General features: G+C 46.7%; 2 pseudogenes; both read left to right on the top strand.

Annotated features, from left to right (window-relative positions):
* Nucleotides 1-7,099: 7,099 nt before the first annotated feature.
* LOC110592030 lies at nucleotides 7,100-7,524 on the top strand (annotated as a pseudogene).
* Nucleotides 7,525-12,127: 4,603 nt separating this feature from the next.
* On the top strand, nucleotides 12,128-12,235 carry LOC123324478 (annotated as a pseudogene).
* The last annotated feature ends 671 nt before the right edge of the window (nucleotides 12,236-12,906 follow it).

The following is a 12,906-nucleotide window of genomic DNA, read 5'->3' on the forward strand; positions in this document are numbered from 1 at the left end:
TGGGTTTAGGATTGGCTAGTTCAGATAATTTCAGCAGGCTCTGGGCATGGGGGCTGTTCCTTGTTATCTGGTCCCTGGCCCCAGGGTGATCAGGGTAGGTGGACAGGGGCCCAACAAAGGGTGGTTGTGGCTGTGGGCTCTGGATTAGTTGGCGTGTGTTGAAAAGCACACTAGAGAGCAAGCCAGTTATTATTTCTAGAAATTGGCTAACACTGGGAGAGGCAATCCCTCCAGGGTCTTGAAGGCCCCAAATAGCAAAGCACCAGAATGCAGAAAATAAAAGCCAGGGCTGATACACCAAAGGAATGTCAGAATGAATAACAAACTATGGAAAATAGTAAACTTATTCTTGCTGAGTGTGCATGGGTCCATGAAAAGGAGATGTACGTCCAAGAGAGGAGAACAGTGCCTGACAGAGTGGGGTTTTCTCCTCTGCAGATTGGGTTTAACTCCAACAGTTGGGTCACCTAATGAGGGAACAAAACCAAACATACACCAAATGCACATCAGCTGATGACTGGATGGCTTATCTATAGAATGGAATATTATTCTTCAATACAAAGGAATGAAGTACTGATATATGCTACACCATGGATGAACCTTGAAAACACGCTACATGAAAGAAGCCAGATACAGAAGGTCACATATTGTATGATTCCATTTCTGTGAAATGTCCAGAGTAGGTGAATCTATAGAGACAGAAAGTAGATTAGCGTTGCCAGGAGCTGAGGGGAAGGGGCAATGGGGAGTGATTGCTGATGGGTGAGAAGTTTTTTAGAAGCTGATGAAAATGTTCTAAAATCAGATAGTAATAGTAGTGATGGTTACATAAGTCTATGAACATTCAAAAGAGAAAACCATGTTGAATTATACACTTTAAAAGAGTAGACTTCAGGGGCACCAGGACAGTTCAGTCAGTTGGGTGTCCGACTCTTGGTTTCAGCTCAGGTCATGATCTCAGGGTCCTGGGATCGAGCCCCCACATCAGGATCTGTGCTCGGTGGGGAGTCTGCCTGAGATTCTCTCTCTCCCTCTGCCTCTCCCCTCCCCTCCCCTCCCACTCTCCCACCTCTTGCACACTCTCTCTCTCTTAAATAAATAAATCTTTTTTTTTTTTTTAATTAGAAGAGTAGACTTTAGGGCGCCTGGCTGACTCAGTTGGAAGAGTGTATGACTCTTGATCTCAGCGTTGTTGGTTCAAGCCCACACTGGGTGTAGAGATAACTAAAAATAAACTTAAAACAAGGTATTTTATGGTTTATGAATTACATCTCAATAAAACTGTTACCAAAAAAATTTTAAAAATAAACAAGCTGTGCAAGGCTCCCCCTAAGACAGAATGATGAATTAACAGAGTGAGTAGGCAAGAAAGCAGGGCTCAGGGCTAGTGGTCAGCCCTGAGGAAGGGCCTCTGGTACAAAGGTAAGTTTGGTAGGCCTGCCCCCAAACTACCTTCCCCACTGCCTGGCTTAGTGAATCCTATTCAAACTATTTATTCCTTTGACACGTGAAGGCTTTTGATAATCAAGAGCCTCCTATTAACATGCAAAGACTTCCAGGAGAGTTCTAGAATAGCACTCTCTCCTGAAGGTGGAAGGCAATCTTGTAGGAGAAGCTGCTGGCCACCTGCGTTCAAATGTGTTAGCACAGATATTGCAAAAAAACCTGAGACTCAGCTGAGCCCACAGCCACGGGGGCAGGAGGACGGGGTTGCGACAGGGGCCGTGGGCCTGACTCCGAAGAGACTGATGGCAGGTGAGAGCAGGGGCAGGATGGATATGGGACAGAGACAGGAGGACATGGAGTATGGGGAAGTGTGGGGCTTTTCAGTGCGTCATGGGAGGTGAAGGGAGGGCATGGCAGAGACAAGCCTCCGCATCCCACGCTGAGGTCCCAAGCCCCCTTCACCGCACTGCACTCCGGGAGGTGACAGTGTGGTCACCCACCCATCAGGATGGGCCTAGGGTAGAGATTGGAAAAGACCTCTAGTAGGTTTACAATAGAACAGGATAGGATGTGAAAGATATTGGGAGGCATGGTGTCACAAACCAAGGTGGCATGGCAGGGCCCGGGTGGCTTCACGCCAGGAAGAAGAAGAGGTCGCTAAGGACCGGGGACAGGGCATGAGCCACAGTGGCAGGGCCAGCGCGGTAAGCCTCGGGGAGCTGAGTATGGGTTGGTTCCGCACAAACTGAACACAAATGATGTTAAGTACCACCGCCAGCCCTCACTTGCCTCAAGAGAAGGGTCTGCATGAAGAAATCTGTCAGTAATCAATGGATTGCCATTCCTTCCTCCTGTCAGTCACTCCACGGAAGGTCTACCTGGCACAGGACCGATAGCCGCCGACCCTGAGCTCATGCAGAGATTGACCCCTCGTCCCTGCATGCGGTGTGGACGGAGTCACATCCAGAGTCAAAAAGAAAGCCGAAGATGCTCCTCCTGTGGTCCTTGCCAGAGAAGGCCATTGTCCTTCCAACTCAGAGGGGCAGCATTCATTCAGAGAACCAGCTTGGGGCTGGGGTGTGTAAACTGTGTTGCTGCCTCTTATTTTGTGAGCAGGTATTACTGGACGGGCCTGGAGAGAGGGCATCCGGGAAGGGGAGAAGGAAGGCACACCTGGAGAAGCTGCTGCTGCCCGGAGAAGCAGGAAGGCCATCCGGCATCAGTGGCTCGCAAGCTTAAACACACTGGAATCACCTGGAACAGATTCCAGGTCCCGCCCCAGCGGTTCCCAAGTAGTAAGTCTGGGTGGAGTCTAATCTGCATTTCTAGTAAGTCCCCAGATGATACTGATAACAGATACTGCCGAGGGCCACCTCCCTAGATAAACTGTCTCACTTGTTTTCCCAGGTCATGTGAGCAGGTGGGTCCTGTGAAGATACACAAAGAAGGCTAAAAGGAAGGGCCCAGCATCAAACAGGCTGGCTGGCGAGAAACGGGAGAGAGTCCATTAAGAAACACAAACAGGGGCACCTGGGTGGCTCAGTTGGTTAAGCATCCAACTCTTGATCTCAGCTCAGGTCTTTTTTTTTTTTTTTAAATTTTAGAAAGAGAGAGAGAGAGAGCCCAGGGGAGGGGTGCACAGAGGGAGAGGGAGAGATAGTCCTAAGCAGACTCCGTGCTAAGCAGGGAGCCCTACACGGAGCTTGATCCCAAGACCCTGAGATCACAACGTGAGCCAAAACCAAGAGTCGCCCACCCAGCTGACTGCGCCACCCAGGTGCCCCTTAGCTCAGGTCGTGATCTCAGGGTCCTGAGTTCAAACCCCACATTGGGCTCCACGCTGGGTGTGGAGCCTACTTAAAACAAAAAACAAAACAAAAAAAACCCTAGTAGTAGAATACTAATAGGAGCTCATTGATTTCTTGTGCACTTACAATGTGCTGAGCACACTCTATGTGCTTTGTAATTTATCTCATTTATACCACAAAACAAGCCTCAGAGGTTGTCTACTCGTATCCCCTATTTATATGTGTCAGGAAATCAACCACAAGGAAGGTAATAAGTCCGGGGGGTGCCAAGATTCAAGTCCAGGTCAAGTAGCCTCCCCCTTAACCGCTGTGCCCTGCAGCTAGCAAAGGATATAGAACTGACACCGGGAAGAGAGAAGTTAGAATTTTCTTTCCCTCATGAATCCTTCCGCCAGGCCTTCAAGTAAGCACCTCAACTCTACAAGCCCTTTTTTTTTTTGGAAGAGAAGTGAAAAGGGAAGTGTGAGTTTGCTAGGGCTGCCAAAACAAAGCTCCACCCGCTGGGGGGCTTAAACAACAGAAACATATTGTCTCACAGCTCTGGAGGCTGCAAGTCCAAGGTCAAGGTGCGGGCAGGGTTCGTTCCTTCTGCTGGCCGTCAGGGAGAATCGGTTCCGTGTCTCTTGCCTAGCTTCCGGCACTTTGCCTGCTGTCTTTGGTGGATAGACACACCACCCCGATCTCCGTCTTCTTATTCACAGGTGTTCTGGCAGTGTGCGTGTCTGTGTCCAAATTTCCCCTTTTTATAAGGACACAATCATATTGGGTTGGAGGCCATACTCCAATATGACCTCAGCTTAACTAATTACATCTGCAATGACCCGAATTCCAGATAAGGTCGTATTCTGAGGTAAAGGGGATTAGGACTTCACTATATGAATGGCAGGGTTGGGGGTGGGGGGGCACAATTCAACTCATAACAGGAAGCAAACATCCTCCTGGAACTAACTACAAATGCTCCGAACCTAAGGATATTAAAAATACTTCCCTGGGCAGGGCCAACCTGCCACACCATCCCCACTAAGTAAGAAGTTCCACTTTCCTCCAGGACTTGAGAAACCAGCATGTATGATGCAGAATCAACTAGGAAAAAGGAGGAGTGTGGTAAGGGAATTTTTATAATGAGAATTCTCTTTTTTCTCCCTAACACTTGACTTCAACTTTAAAGCCACTCTTTCGGATACATGTACCATCCAATTATAAGGTAGAAATGCAGCAAGGCAGGGGGAAATGGTCTTTTGGTACCTGCCACTAACCAGTGTGTGAACCTCTCCCCTTGGAATAGCATTTGAATAAAAGCTGAGCTCATTTTTGGAGAGCAAGGTTGAATTAGGGAAGATGGATGTGAAGATTTCTCTGAACAAAGGTCTAAGAAGTAAAGTGAAGAGAGCGGATGTTCTGTATCAAACTGCCTGGGAAAGACAGAGTAATCTATTGATTTCGTTATTAGAGATTTCCCACATCCTTCCACCACTCAGCGTGGGCTGGACCAAATGGAAAAAACCCCAATATCTGAATCCTACAAGAAGTTCCTATGGTGAGGGATGGGAAGAGCAACCTTTCTCTGGGTACTTTTTTTTTTTAGACAGCACCCTAATTAATCAGAGAGAGAACAGTGCGGACATTCTTGAGAATGCCAATTCATATGCAATGCAGAATGCAATTTGGTTGAATATCCATCATACGGGGCGAGATAAAGAGAGTCGGGTTCCAGCCTTTACTATAAAGCCCTCTTCTTCCCTTTATTTGGTGCCGACTGGACTCCCGTGATGTGTCAGGCATAGTGAAAACAATGAGTGAGAACGTCAGATGCACCCGGCAGCTCATTTCAGGGAACCAGCCCTTTTCCTCATGGGTAAGTTTTGGTCAGTAATGTGAAAATAGAAAATTGGATTTTCCTAAGGACTTCAGCTCCACAAACATTCACCCAGTCCTCAGCGTGGGGCCAGACAGTGTGTTCAGGGCGAGAAGGCTGGAGAGCAAGACAGGGGGATGGGATCTATGGTGAGTTTGTTGGGACCCCTGCCTTGGAGACACAGAAATAGGGCGGGGAAGACAGACCTGTCAGTGACTGAGACCTGTCAGCTCAGCAGACACCAAGCAAAGAAGGGACTTACTCTGAGGGCCGAGGGAGAGTAGGAAAAGGCTCAACGGAGTGAGCTGCACCCTTTAGGCTGGGCCCTGAAGAAAGAGATGCTTTCGGGGCGCCTGGGTGGCTCAGTTGGTTAAACGACTGCCTTCGGCTCAGGTCATGATCCTGGAGCCCCAGGATCGAGTCCCACATCAGGCTCCCTGCTCAGCGGGGAGTCTGCTTCTCCCTCTGACCCTCCCCCTGCTCGTGCTCTCTCTCTCTGTATCTCATTCTCTCTCTCAAATAAATAATCTTAAAAAAAAAAAAAAAGAAAGAGATGCTTTCTTTGGTAAAGAACTGATGATGAACTACAGGCGAGGTTCAAGGTAGTGTGAGCAAAGGTCCTGGACATGAAAACACCACGCTGGGAAGAAAGGCATGTAGCGAACGCAGTCCTCCTCAGTGATAGGGCTCGTGTCTCCCAGCACTTTCATCCTCTACTAGGGACCCAAGCATGCAGTTCAGAAGGCGGCCAGGAAACAGCCAGGCTCCAAGAGCCATCAGATTGACTCCGGTGAGCCAATCATTAGAAATTTAAAAATTGGCATGGGGCAGGGGTGGTGACAAAGAGCATGTCATCTATTGGGGACAGCCCCTGCTCAGCTTGGCATGCTGTAAAATTAGAGCAGCGCAATTCAGGGATTTTTCAGAGAAGCCAGGAAAACACGGAGTGTATGTATATATGCACTCGCACACACATACATGTCTGGATATATACATATGCGCACACATTCATACCATTATATATTTCTATATTTTAAAAATATTTTTTCTTAATTTTAAATATCCTTACTACGTTGTGCAGGACAAATAAAATGCATCTGTATCTGGGCCAAATTCAGACCCACTGGCCACCTCAGTGCACGTCGAAAGGACACAGAAGTTCGGAGAGGATGAGTGACTTGCACGAGGCCACGTGGTAGGTGCGGAGGCAGGGGCTCGGCTCCCGGCCGTTGGGGCCCAACACTGAGCTTGTGGCAGGGCGGGCCTGGGAGGGAAATCACTCCGAGGCTGCAGCTGGAAGTGGTGGAGAGAAGTGGAACGGAGCCCAAGGGCACAACGGAGGGCCTCTCTGGTCATCCCAACACAGCAGTATCTTCTACGTGATTAGGAAAGTCTACACACACACGTGCACTCACAGGTGAGGAGGGGCAAGAATGAAAATACTAAGACTGGAAAAAGAACAAACCTGGAGTCACCACAACTGCGGATATTAAATTCTAAGGGCCGGGGGGGATGGTGCACCTGGGTGACAGAGTCAGTTGGGCGTCTGACTCTTGGTTTCGGCTCAGGTCATGATCTCATGGATTGTGGGTTTGAGCCCCATTGCTGGCTCCCCACTCAGCACTGAGTCTGCTGGTCCTTCTTCTTCCACCCCTCCCCTCCCCCCACTCACACATTCTCTCTCTCTCTCTCTCTCTCTAAAATAAATCAATCTTTTTAAAAAGATTCTAAGGGGGTTAGTACTCAATAGTGGTTTCAAATACTAAAATGAAAATTTACTACCAATTTAAGAAAAACACCAACCTGCCCAAAATAAACCTGAAAAGAGAAACTGAATCCTGGACTCTCCAGCCCCTGCCTTCCCTTCCGGCCACAATTTCTTTCCATCAATAATCAGAACAGCCTCCTCCAGGAGCTAGGGTCTGTGGTGGGACCTGACTGGCTGTTTCCGTAGTCGGTGTCTCCCTGCAGGAGCTAGATATTGGGGACGATGTCTGGAAGCTTCTATTTTGTAGTTGCTGGCCACCATGATAATCCAGTTTTTTGAAAGGGAGTTTTTGCCAGCAGGAAAAGCAGAGTCCAAAGATGATCATTGTCATCCGAACCAGTCCGTAGCTCACGCTGCTCTTGACCTCGTCGATGAGAATATGTGGCTTGTAGAACAACATGCACTTGAAAACCGCAGACAAGTTCAACGAAGGGTTTGTTTCAGCATTTGTTTCTGCAGGTCATGTGAGATTTATTGCGCTTCATGACAGAAGGCAAGAACACGGAATAAAGAACTTCTTTACTGATGTCTATGATTTATACATAAAGTTTGCAATTAATCCATTTTATGAACCCAATTCTCCTATGGGATCAAGCGCATTTAACAGAAAGGTTCAGTTTCTTGGGAAGAAACACCTTTTAGATTGAATGCAGAAAAAAATTGGAAATAAACAATGTCACTACAATGGGGAATTCTCAGGAATGAGTACATTGTAAGTAGCTTGATTAAATAGCCTGGAAAAGTGAAAGAAGGAAGGAAGGAAGGAAGGAAGGAAGGAAGGAAGGAAGGAAGGAAGGAAGGGCAGGAGGGAGAGGGCGGCAGGGAGAGAGGAATGGTATAAAGCCATTAAAGCTGAAGGCACAGCAGGACATACCGTATTGGGTGTGAGTGTGCCAAGGAAAGCTTCGTCCCTGTCCAGACTTTACCATAATTACACACACCCTTCAAGATTTCAGTGGAAATGAAGCTCGGAGGGGTTCTTGAGGAAGACTCACAAAAGCCACAGAGCAAATCTCTTTGACTCAGATTGGTAAACGTTGGGTGGTAAGGGGCCTGATTCGTGGGAAATAAAAGGGGAAATGAATTAATCCCTGGTAATTGTGAAAAGTGAGGACTAGAAATCTGCAAAATCTCCCAGGGCAACAGTCTGACTTCCCTCTACGGGTCTCTTCCTCTTCTACTGAGTGATCCTCCCCCCAAAGCTGATCTATATGAAATGCGGAGGCAACACTTCATTCAGAGCAGCTCTGGGGGTGGGGGGGAAGGGAAGAGGTCAGATGGGTGGAAGGAAGGAAGCGTTGGACCCAGATGACAGACAAAAGCAGGGGCGGTTGGCAGCCCCACGCTCCCATGGTGCTTCCCCACTGAGGCCAGGCACACAGTGTCAAGCTGTCCCCCAAGATCTCAAGGGGGGGTTCCTTCTTTCTGCTTTTGTAAAGACTTTTTTCTACTAGACACCTATTTTTAAAGCTTCCCCCGCCCCCCGCCCCATACACTCCATGCTGAAGGCAAAAAGTTCATTCCAGCAACTCCCCAAATACCTTTGTGGTGCACCTGCCTGAGCGGCAGCCTCAGGCACCAGGTGCCCAAGCTTAGCAATACTAAGGCCTAAGAAAGGAATGTGCATGGGATTGGGGTGGTGGAGGAGGGCAAAGCCCCGACTCCCCAACGGAGAAGGACAGGAACATCCATAGCCAGGGACCTGGTTCCGCCTGGCACTTCTGGAATCGACAGCAGACTTCAGCCGCTTGGAGCCATGCGAGGCTCGAGTTCACTAACCTTGTATTTCTTCCTTTCTGCCTGATGGCTTGTGTGTGTGTGAGAAAGACAGCTCATGAAAGTCCTGTCAGAAACAACAGAGTCACATACATTTTGTAGCTGAGAAGCATTATAGTTCAGGGTTCCAGCTCTGGGGTCAAACGAATTTGCGTTCTTACCCTGGTTTTGTCACTTCCTACCCTCATGAACTTGGGTGCATCAATGGTCCTCTCCACGCCTCTGTTTTCTCACCTGTAAAATGGGACAACCTAATAAAGTCTGTGTCTGGAAAGAGAAAATGGAGAGTCAGCAAGGCCTGCTCTTTTTTCATAATAAGCCTTATTGAAATACCTGAAATTTTAAACCATGTCCATTTATAATTTTGGTTAAAAGGTAAAAATGATTTTATTTATTTTTTTTAAGATTTTATTTATTTATTTGACAGCGAGAGAGATAGCGAGAGCAGGAACACAAGCAGGAGGAGTGGGAGAGGGAGAAGCAGGCTTCCCACAGAGCAGGGAGCCCGATGCGGGGCTCGATCCCAGGACCCTGGGATCATGACCTGAGCCAAAGGCAGACGCTTAACGACTGAGCCACCCAGGTGCCCACGGTAAAGATGATTTTAAAATATTAAAATACTTCAGGAAATAAAAAGAGAAAGAAAAAAAAAAACCCTGAAGGCTGGGATAAGACATTTCTTTCTAACCAAGAAAAGAATATACACAGATACATATAAATGAAATGGGTATTTGTATCCCTCAAACATGTATTTCTCAATTATGTTATGATGAAAGTGAGAGTAGGAGATAAAATAGAGTGTTAATATTCACATTTCATTTTCAGCCTGAGGAGCTCATTGGGCATGAGCAGCCTGGGTCTGCTACTTACTGTGTGCTGGTTAGTCATTTCTCTTTTACATCTCTGCTTTTTATTGCATGTATATTTATTTTCTTTATGAAAATCATAATTTCTACACACAGCAAAATATCCATTTTAGTTCTCCCTCAGGTCTCTTAATTCTTTTTTTCTGAATATTAAAAAATATCTTTATCAGAAAAAGTTGATTAGATTTGCTTATTGGATAAAAAAAAATCCATTTTCCAAGGGTAGAATGAATTATAGTATGAAAAGAGTTATTTGTAAAAAATAGAAATATCAAATCTAGATTTGGGTAAAATAGCTTCTACTGCAATTTACTGTGAAGAGAGATTTAAAATATGGAATAACATCACACTAACCGAAAATTTCTCTGGGAAAATATTCTCCCGTTCCGAAAGAATTTTGACAAACAGCATTTCAGAGGTAAGTTTGAATCACATTGTAGGTCAAAAACAGTTAAACATCTGCAATTTTGTGTGATTGAATCTAATGAAGGAGGACTCAGGAAAGTGTCATTATTTTCTTCTTAGTTATAATAAAAATTCTACTCAGATCATACACTTAAAATGGGTGAATTTTATGGCATGTAAATTATGTCTCAGTGTTATGGACTGAGTGTTGGTGTTTGCCCAAAATTCACCAGTTGAACCCCTACCCCCTGAATGTGGGCTTTGGGAGGTAATAAGGGTTAGATGAGCCCATGGGGGCAGCATGTTCATGAATGGGATGAGTGCCCTAAGGAGACAGAAGAGAGACCTTGCTTCCCTCTGCTTTCTGCCCTGGGCGGGTTTGAGAGGGTAGGCATCCGCAAGAGAGCCTTCCCCGGAACTCTGACCCTGCCGGCACCCGCATCTCAGGCTTCTAGCCTCCAGAACTGTGAGAAATAAATGTCTGTTGTTTATAAGCCGCCAGTCTATGGTACTTTGTGATAGAATCCCAAACCAACTGAGACATTCAATAAAGCTGTTCAAAAAAAATCAGCTTGAGTCATTCATTCATTATTATTTTCAAAACCCTAATCCGTAATTTATTGGTGGGAGATCTCACCGAGGTTCCACGAAGCTAACTGACTTGTCTGACTCATTCAGAGACAGGGAGAAAACCAGGCCACAATGAAAAGCCCAGACCTTGTCCTTCTTGGCTCAATCCCCTCATTCATAAGACTTGGAAATAAAAGGGCCCAGCCTACTGCTAGTGTTTGCAGTACTCCAAGAGGGAGGATAATTAAACGAAGGCCACGGAAGTTTGTAGAAAAAGAACCAGAAACTAAAGTCCATGGTCTCAGTTGTTTCTTCCCCCATGGTAAGTTAACCATTACCTGGAAGCCAAACAAGGATCTTTGATACCGCCCTCCTCGACTCCAACACACCTGCATTTCCCCAGCCCACCGCGCTCCGTGTTATCAGAGGACAGACGGCCTCACTGTGGAAGTCCAACTCAACCCAAACAGTCCATGCTGGGGGACTAAAAAAAAAAAAGAAAGAAAAGAAAAGAAAGAAAAAGACAACAAAATTTGGGTAGCAACTTTCAGAAAGCCTTTTTCCGTGTTTAGCGGCCACAGTGCAATGCTCGAATGCATTTCTGGTAGCAGAGAGGGCCACTAAGCCTACAGGAAAGCCTGGGGGAGGTGCTTCTCAGACTTGAATGTGCACCTGAATCACCCGTGGACCTGAATAAAATGCAGAGTCTTACTAGTCTTAGGTCTGGAGTAAGCTCTGAGATTCTGCATTTCTAACAAGCTCTCAGGAAACGCTGATGCTGCTAGGACTGGGACCACCTTCAAGTAGCAAAGGTCTAGAGCGGCTCTGTTCAGTAGAAATGTCGACTGCTGCAAAAATGCAAGCCACATACGTGACTTTAAATTTTCTGGTAGCTACATTAAAAAAGTAAAAAGAAGTAGATAAAATTAATTTTAACAATATATTTTTATTTAACCCAATAATTCAAAATACCATTTCAATATGTAACTAAGAGGAGAATTTATTTATGAGATGTCCAACATTCTTTTCTTCGTACTCAGCATTCAAAATTTGGTATGTATTTTGGACTCCCGGCACATCTCAATTCCAACTGGGCAGGTTTCAAGGGCTCGGTAGCCCCGTGTGACCAGTGGCTACCAGGTTAGGACGACACAGCTCCAGGTTCCCCCGCAAGTGGCTCTGGATTGCCTAGATAGGCACACCACAAGCAGCCGACACTGAGGGAGATTATTCTCATTCTACTCTATTCTTTTCTAGTGAGAAGTCCATCAAGGGGTCTTGCAGACTGAGAAATGGAGACAAGAAATGTCTAGTCTTTTGAGGTCTACTTATCAAAAACAGGAAGGGGCACGATTGCAAGAGAGGAAGGAGTGCATTTGCAATAAGGAGCCTTCCCACAGGGAGTGTAGCCAGCACAGTGGGAAGCTGGGGGAGGCCGATTCTGATGGGTGAGAGGCAGGGCAAGTGAGAGGCCCCAGGGTTCCTCAGCTGCTTGCTCGTCCCTGACCCCTCACCATCCATCTTGGACCCTGTGGCCAAACTCACCAACCCCGTGGCTTGCATTTAGTATCATTTAGTATCAAAAATGAAGTCAAAGAGGGAAAGGAAAAAAATATTTAAAGGATAAAGATTAAAAAAGATAAAAATGCCCAGTGTGCCATGGCTGCAAACAGTAGCCTCCTTGGTAGTGTATGCAGCCTGTTGATTGTATGGGTTGCCCTAAGGGACCTTGGAGACAGCTCTTTCCAGTGGACACTGAGGTCTGACCTCATGCTATCTCCAATCTAGGCTGCAGACAGGTATGCGGGGTGCCTTTGGAAAGCCCCAGGGCACAGTAGCCAGGGTCCACATTGGCCAAGTCATCATGTCCATTCGTACCAGGCTGGAGAACAAGGAGCATGTGATTGAGGCCCTACGCAGGGCCAAGTTCAAGTTCCCTGGCCGCCAGAAGATCCACATCTCCAAGAAGTGGGGCTTTACTAAGTTTAATGCAGATGAATTTGAAGACATGGTGGCTGAAAAGCGGCTTATCCCAGATGGCTGTGGGGTCAAATACATCACTAATCGTGGCCCCTTGGACAAATGGAGGGCTCTGCACTCATGAGAACCTCGGCACTGCCCCCTCCCGACTCATGCCCGCCAATAAAACCTACTTCCTGTCAAAAAAAAAAGATAAAAATGGAAGGTGAAGTGGGGTGCCTGGGTGGCTCAGTCGGTTGAGCGGCCAACTCTTGGTTTTGGCTCAAGTCATGACCTCAGGGCTGTGAGATCAAGCCCCGTGTCAGGCTCTGTGTTCAGTGGGGCGTCTGCTTGAGATTCTCTCTCTCTCTCTCCCTCTGTCCCTACCCACCCTCACTTCTAGAATAAATGAATAAATCTTTAAATGGAAAGTGAGGTTAGCAGGACATAAAA

The sequence above is a fragment of the Neomonachus schauinslandi genome, chromosome 3, assembly GCF_002201575.2.
Source record: "Neomonachus schauinslandi chromosome 3, ASM220157v2, whole genome shotgun sequence".
In the NCBI taxonomy this organism is placed as follows: domain Eukaryota; kingdom Metazoa; phylum Chordata; class Mammalia; order Carnivora; family Phocidae; genus Neomonachus; species Neomonachus schauinslandi.